The sequence below is a fragment of the Microtus pennsylvanicus genome, chromosome X (genome assembly GCF_037038515.1).
Source record: "Microtus pennsylvanicus isolate mMicPen1 chromosome X, mMicPen1.hap1, whole genome shotgun sequence".
Classification (NCBI taxonomy): Eukaryota; Metazoa; Chordata; class Mammalia; order Rodentia; family Cricetidae; genus Microtus; species Microtus pennsylvanicus.
In genome coordinates this window covers 88,432,437-88,440,222 of record NC_134601.1, presented here as the reverse complement: position 1 = coordinate 88,440,222, position 7,786 = coordinate 88,432,437, and positions in this window count along the sequence as shown.

Genomic DNA, 7,786 nt, shown 5'->3' with positions numbered 1-7,786 from the left:
CTTCTCTCTGTCTTGCCAGAAGCTGCTCCTCACTCTCTGTTGGCCCCTGGCCCCATTCCCTACCCTGCTGACAACACTGTTAACTCCTTCCTGCTCGAGATGTAGCACAGTGACCCACAAGAGAGCTAGAACTTAAAGAACCTAAGATCCACAAGTAAAATTAACTTGAAGATTTGATCCCAAGTAGCGCAAATATGATTATTTGAACATGTATTCAATGCAAAGAGGTGTGAACATTACCTACAACTGATGTCACACCAACTCGTTCCTCGGTTGTTTAAAACAACATTGAGCTAAAGTTTGTGGCATCTGCCTGTAATCCAAGCACTAGGAAGACTGAGGCAGGAAGATGGTAAATGTGAGGCCAGCCTGGGCTACATAGTGAGACTCTGTCTCCCCCTGCTCTCCCCGCTGTACTTGGTAGTATGCAAGTGATTGACTTGAGAACATAGAAATCTTCGGGGACCAATACGAAGAGTGCTAATGAGACAGTCCGCTTTCTTTAGTTCATATTGAAAACTCACGAAAAAGTGTATGTCTATCTCCAACACCGTATTGAACACCCCGGCAGTCAGCTCAGCTGGGCAGTGTCTGCAATACCATTTGCATCCTCCACCTAGCACTCTTTGGGGGTTTTGTTTGTTGGTTTTTGTTGGGTTTTTTTTTTTTTTTGAGACAGGGTTTCTCTGTGTAACAGCCCTAGCTGTCCTGGAACTCTCTCTGTAGACCAGGCTGGCCTCCAACTCACAGATCCACCTGCCTCTGCTGGGATTAAAGACAGGCATCACCAGCCATCACCACCCTGTCTCGCAGCACATCTTAATTCCAGTTTGTTGGACAGTCCTTTGTTATGTTGTTATTCATGGAAGCCCAGGCTCTGCCACTAGAGCCTTGCACTTCAGTGTCAAGTATCTAATTGCTACAGGTAGCAAGTGGCAGTGGCCATTGTCAGATTCAAAAGTTCTGTGGTGCCTATTAGCATCCAAAAGAGCGTGCTGGCCTCCAGACTCACTCAGTACCTGGGGCTCCCCTCAGCTCTTCTCACCCTGCCCCCTACCCTAAACTTCTCCAGCTCATGGGCTTCCCACCAGCTTCTCATTCCCATATAGCCCTGCATTTCAGCTCTCTTTTGTCTTCCTCTCTTGGCCCTGGCCCCCTCTCTTATAGTCTCCTTTGTCCACACTGTCTTCATCTTCCTTTCTGGCTCTCCCCGCAACCCCCACCTCCTCTCATGGCCTGGTCCACTCTGCTGGCTTTGTTCAGTCTACTACTTTCTGTCCCTGCCCTGGACTCTCCCAGATGCCTCTGGCTGTACTCTCCCTCATCTCTACAATAGAAGCTTTCCCCTCAACCACACTGTTAGAAAAAAATCTTAAGACGAGCCTCTCCGCTGATGCAAAATAACTCCAATTAAACCAGATTAGACCAAATTAGAAATGCCGCGTTTAATAAATGCAGCGCTCTCGGGTGGCCTTGTGAGCCAAAAGAGCCTGTGGGAGTGGTCCTGACCCTCCCTGGGGAGGGGTCAGCATTTGGCGGGCTTTCCCAGAGGTGGAGTCCGGCCCAAGGCAACTCCCAGGGGGAGGGGCCTGAGATGGAACTTTCCACTCCATTGGTGCTCCATTGGCACCCCAAGGATGACTGCCAGGGGCTGGGGTGATGCCCCCAACTTAATATTACATTCCAGACTCTTTGGATATAGGGGTGTAACAAGGAGCTGAGGTGATATTTATGACCAACATTTTAGGCTCTCTTTGGATAAAGAGGCGTTGGCTCAAGTCTGGCTACTTCCTGTGGGCACCGGGTGACGTGAGAGAGGGGAGAGCTGAGAGTTGACGCACTCACGCTCAGCGAGAGGAGCGGCTGGAGCGGCATCCGGTTTGCTGTCATCCTGGAGTCCTCAGGCAGCTGCTTTTTGAGAGAGATGAGAAGGCAGGTGGCTAGGAGAAAAAATAGTGTTATTATTGGTCCTATGAAATGGGGCTAGCCATGGGATGGGACACAATAGCAGATAAAAACCGATTTTAGTTGGCAGGTGTCCTTGATGCAGAAGAGCTGGTATCAATGGTGAAATCCCAGGAGCTGGTGCAGGTGTTGGCGTTGTCTGGAGAGCGCTTTGTGAGTTGATCTTGGCCCAGGCAGCTTGAAACTGGCTGGGGTTAAATAGGCTCTGGAGATGGTTAGTTTTTACTAGACCTGATTTTTGATACAGCAGTAGAACTTTTCCAGGAACCTGTGTAGTATCTGTAAGAGAACTGGAACACATACCTTGGAGTGGTCATGGTCTCAGTTTATATAGCTACCATACTGAATGACACAGATTCAAAGACCGTGACCCTGAAAGCATCTGGGGTTCAGAGAAGTAAAATAGAATGGGTGTGGGTATGCTGTGCTGTGGAATGGCTTGAGAAAAGATAGTGACTTGGGAGTCAAGGGACCTGAGTTTTGAAACTTTGGGTTCTGAGGCTAAGTCACTAGAAAGCTTCGACAAATGCTTCTCTAATAGCATGGTGACATTATAAAATGAAGGGGTTGGTTTCAGAACCTTGTCCCCCCACCCACTCCTCTATCTGCTCACACCCATGACATCTAGTTATCAGAGAAGTCAGAATGAGAGGCAGCACTGGGAAGACTATTTCTCTCTTACATGGTGGCCTCTGGTGCCTCTCCTGGAGTGGTCAGGTGGAACTCCCTTCCTTCCTCCCTCATGAACAATGGGTACTAGGACTTGACCTCGGACTGTCATAAACAGACACTAAAATCTGTGCAAAGAGCCAGGGCACATTTTACACAGATGAGTTAAGCAGAAACCAGCCCGGGGGTGTACCAGGCAGATCTAGACGTGCTGGCTCTGTATTTCTGTCTTCACCCATGCACATCCGCCTCCGTGTTCTGTGTATCCCACAACAAGCAAAAACAGTTTGGATACAAGCTTGACTTTTTAGGGGTTAGACCACCTGGGAAAATAGGTCTCTTGAGTCTACTTTGACAAATGACACACATCCTTTCTTTTTGAAAATTTTTATCTATTTGTTTACTGTGTATGCATAAGGATGTCTGTGCACCTGAATGTGTGAAGATGTTTACACATATGGAAACCAGAGGAAGATGCTGGGTGTCCTGCTCTATCACTTCCTGCCTTCTTCCAGGAAGACTGAGTCTTTTACTGAACCTAGAGCTGGGCTGTTGAGCAGCATGCTCCAGCCTCAGCAACCCTCCTGTGTTCCTGCATCCAATAGTGCTGTGGTTACTAGCATGCATATAGCCACCTTTTTACTTAGTGTGAGTTCTGGGGACTTGACCACAGACAGGCCATTATGCTCAAGCAGCAAGCTCTCTTACCCACTGTGTGTGTCATCTCTCCTGCCTCCCTTTTGGGAATCCTATACTCTACTGTGACCACCAGGTCCCTACCTCCAAGCCTAACTAACTCAGAGTCAGTGGCCTAGTAAGAACTCTCTTTTGCATTAGGTGAATGTTTTTACTGATTTCTAATGCAGAGATCTGAAGAGAAGGGGATTTTTAAAGTGATTTGGGCTGGTTATAATTCACTTGGAGCAATGGAACTAGAATAAGTATCTTACTTTTCTGGGCTTTTTATTGTTGTTGTTGTTTTTCTGGAGACAGGTTCTCAATATGTAGATCAGGCTGGCCAAATGCTGGGACCACAGGGTCATTTCCCCACACCTCAAGCTAGGTGTATTGCTTCTAGTTCATGAAATAAAATAAAATTTTCCTCAACAGCTTTTGTTTATGGAAGTGGGATGCGCCAGTGTGTCCCTCTAAGGATAAAAACTTTGTTAATGTGTATGAAGACAGAGACAAATGGATGTTTGAGCTGTGCATAGTGGCATGAACCTATAATCCTAGCTTTGGGGAGCCTACGAAGGCTCATAGGTTCTAAGCCAGTCTGGGCTAAATGGCCAGACCCGGCCTTAAAAAAGTAGACTGGTTTGCTTGGACGGACATTGGACCTGAAAACAGTTGCAAGACTGGTCTCAGCTCCTGGGTCTGTGAGAGACTGAAGGAAGTATCTTCCCTGTTGTGAGCCTTGGTGTCTCTTCTGTAAGGCCCACTCCTACACTCTCTGTAGTGAGCAGGGCTTTGAGGATTTTAGGGTTTGAGCCCATGTGAGGGATTATCTACTCTACCCCACCACCCTAGGGAAGCAGTATACACACAAAACCTGCTTGTTCACAGCTAGCCTCTCTGTAGACCTTCAGTGTCAGTGGAGGGGCACAAAGATGTCTACTCTGCTCCGCGTGAGGAGACTGTCACTGGAAAGTAACCAGTGCCCAGGCTGGGAGAGAGGCATCCCCAAATCAACAATGAGGTAGGAAGAGGTAGATGAATATGAATGTCTGGATGGATGGGTGTGTGTGTGTGTGTGTGCGTGCGTGCGTGTGTGGTGTGTGTGTGTGTGTGTGTGTGTGTGTTGCCTGTGGAGGCCAGAGGAGGGGATTGGATCCCCTGCAACTGTAGGTTATGGGAGACTGTGAGTCACTACGTGGGTGCTGAGAACTGAACCCCGGTCTTCTGCAAGAACAGTCAGTACTCTTAACCACTGAACCACCTCTCCCATCTTCTCAAATGAAGTCTTGCACAAAATTTGTAAGAGACATAAAGTCTCAATGACAGCGTGTCTTTTGTTTCTACAAAGTGTTTTTTTTTTTCAAAGAAAACATTTGTGGGTCTGGAGAGATGGCTCAGCAGTTAAGAGCACTGACTGCTCTTCCAGAGGACCTGAGTTCAATTCCCAGCAACCACACGGTGGTTCACAACCATCCATAATAAGATCTGGTCCCCTCTTCTGGCCTGCAGGCATATATGTAGGCAGAATACTGTATACTAAATAAATAAAATGAAGCTTTTTTTAAAAAAATAAAACATTTGTGTACACATTACCATTCATGATTCAAGAAGTAAGAACTATTATTATCTCCATTTTACTGATAAGGATTTGATGAGAGTCTACCAGAGAGGATACGCTATTCAACTAAAGCCACACAGTAGATGGCAGAGCTACTTTCCGAATTCTAAACTCTGTGACAACAAAGCTCCACACCCCCCACCCCGGCCAGACCCCAGGACAACTGAGCAACTCAGTCCCTGATCTGTCCATTAACTCATTGTAAGACTCACTGTAACCGTAGGAGATAGCATTATTATCTTCCTTGTATGGAGGAAAACTCACTAAATAAAGTCACAGAGTTGCTAAGGGCAGAAAGGGGATGCGCAGCTGGCCATCTGCCCTGGGAACCTTTACCTACTTCCTGACTGTATTTTAGGCCGTTTTAGGTCAGGCCAATGTTGCCCTAGTGGGGGCTTAAAAGAAACATATTCTCTGAGCTGACTGTCCACTTATAGGCAGCGGGAAAGCCACCCCAAGGCCCTTACAGACTGAATCCAGCATGCCTTCCTCCCCTAGGAGTGTGTGCCTACTGAGTCCACCTTTTTTTTTAAATGTTTTTTTTGAGACAGGGTTTCTCTGTAGCTTTGGGAGTTGTCCTGGAACTAGCTCTTGTATACCAGGCTGGCCTCGAACTCACAGAGTTCCACCGGTCTCCGCCTCCCAAGCGCCGGGATTAAAGGCGTGCGCCCCATTGCCTGGCTGAGCCCACTTTTTAAGAAAGCCCAGCCAAGCAGAAACGAAGTGGGTCTGACAGAGGCAAGGTGTGGGAGTGCAAAGAGTGACGTTTCTGGCATCAGAAAAACCTGCCTTGGCTTTGGAAACGCAGTCCGTGACCTTGGGCAGCTCACAAACTTCTCTCCATGTCAGTGTCCCACGACTAAAGGCTGTTGGGAGAAGTAAATGAAATGGCTATATAGAAAAGTGAATTATATACTCTAAAGTGCTCTTGAAGGCTCGTTTTAATTGTTCCTTGTTCTATAGGGCTAAGTTCTTCTGCCCAGCCTGGGCAGAAGCGGCGTCTAGGAAAGGGCTTTAGAAATGCTAATGCCAGACGTGAGTGACAGGCCTGGACAATGGAGGAGGGTGCTGTGAATGGGGCAGCCCAGGCCTGGGAGCGAGGCTCCCCACGTGGGAGCTGAGTGGGGGAGGGGCGGACTGGGCGACACCAGACCTGGCTGACTGGAAGAGACTGGAGCTGTCAGCAATGCTGAAGGGGAGAGGACTACCTGCTTGGCAGTGGTTGGGATGGGGCTCCCAGGAGGAGAGGGAGGTTGGACGGAGGAGCCCTGGGCCTGGAGCCAGAGGGTACAGACTAGCTGACCTGGAGGTTCAGAGGAAAGCGGTGGGGGAGCTGAGATGGAGGCCCTGGGACTCCGGCTGACTGGGGGTAGAAAAAGGCTGAGGATTCTGAGCTGGGCAACTCTGGGCCCAAGCCTCTGCGATGGAGGTAGGAAGGCCAAGATAGTGGCTAGTTTCTAGACACAGCTGGTTTCTCGATGCAGCTGGGTCCTGAGGAAGTGACCTGGGAATCAGGCACCCAGGGCCAGGATGCCTTGCAGGTGGTATGCATGTGTGCTTGTGTGTGTGAAGGGGCAGGAGAGGGGGGTGTCTTCAGCTGTGTCTTCTTCCCTCCTCTTCAGCCCATCTCTCTCCTTCCTCTTCCCCGGGCTTTCTCTCTTGCCTTCCCCTCCCCCTTCACCATGAAGGCTGTTTTTGTTCCTCCTCGGGGCCTAGCCCCTGAGGTGTGCAAACAGGAAGGACCTCTCCCCGGGCAGTGAGTAAGGAGGGAAAAATGAGGTGTTGAAAAGATGACAAGTCGCCCTGTCAGAGCTCACCTTGGCAGGGAGCAGGCGGCAGGGGCCGGCGGGTGGTGGGGGGAGGTCTGCCCTGGAAGACAGCCTACATGTGCCCAGAGCTAGGCAAGCGGATCGGCAACAAGCAGGCACTGTGTATGCGTTTGTTTGGTTTAGAATAGTCCACCCCTCCTATTCCCACCATCAAAGATCCCTTCCCTTCCTTCCCAGTGGGAAGAATAAGGCCAAGGGGCCAGCAGCTTCGTGTGAGATGGAAGGGGTGGGGGAGGTGGGAAGGGGCTGGGCAGGAGGCCCACCTCCCTCATCGAAACCTGCTATCCCACAGCCTCCTGGCTACCCAGCATCAAAGACACCACAAACTCATCATGAACTGACCTCAAAGCCGCTCTCCACAGCCCTGCATGCTGTCCCTCCGGTGGGCTTCCCAGCTTGGTAAATGACCTCACCATCCAGTCACCCAGTCCTAAATGCCGCTCCATATCCCAGGTGGTTTCCTCTCCCACTCTGGTCAGTTTGCTTTCAAATCTCTCCTATATCTCCCCTTTCATGGCCAGCACCCTATTGTACCTGGCTTCCTTCATTCACCCACCCACCCACCCACTCTTTCAACCTCTGCTTATTCAGCACCTGCCATGCACATCAAACTGGCTCCTGCTCTCACTGGAGGAGGTGGAGCTACTGGCTTTAGGCTGTGGTTTGTTGTAGGTTTTGTGTTGGTTATTCTAGACAGGGTTGCAGTGTGTACAGGCTAGCCTTGACCTTACGGTAATCCTCCTGCCTCAGCTTCTCAAATACTGCAACCACAGGCATGCGCTACAGTGTCCAGCTTTCACAGTGATTTTAGAGCCAGCCTACCAGGGTTTGGGTTCTCATTCTGCCACCGTTATTGGGCTGTTGTTCACTTAATCTTCCTATGCCTCCGTTTTCTCATGTGGCGAATGGAGACGCCTGAGCTCTGACCTCAGGACTGAATATGCTGATATTTAAAGTGAGAGGCACCCAGTATTCTATTAGCATTGTTGTTTAAAATACAGAGTATGGGGGCTTGGAGAGATTGCTC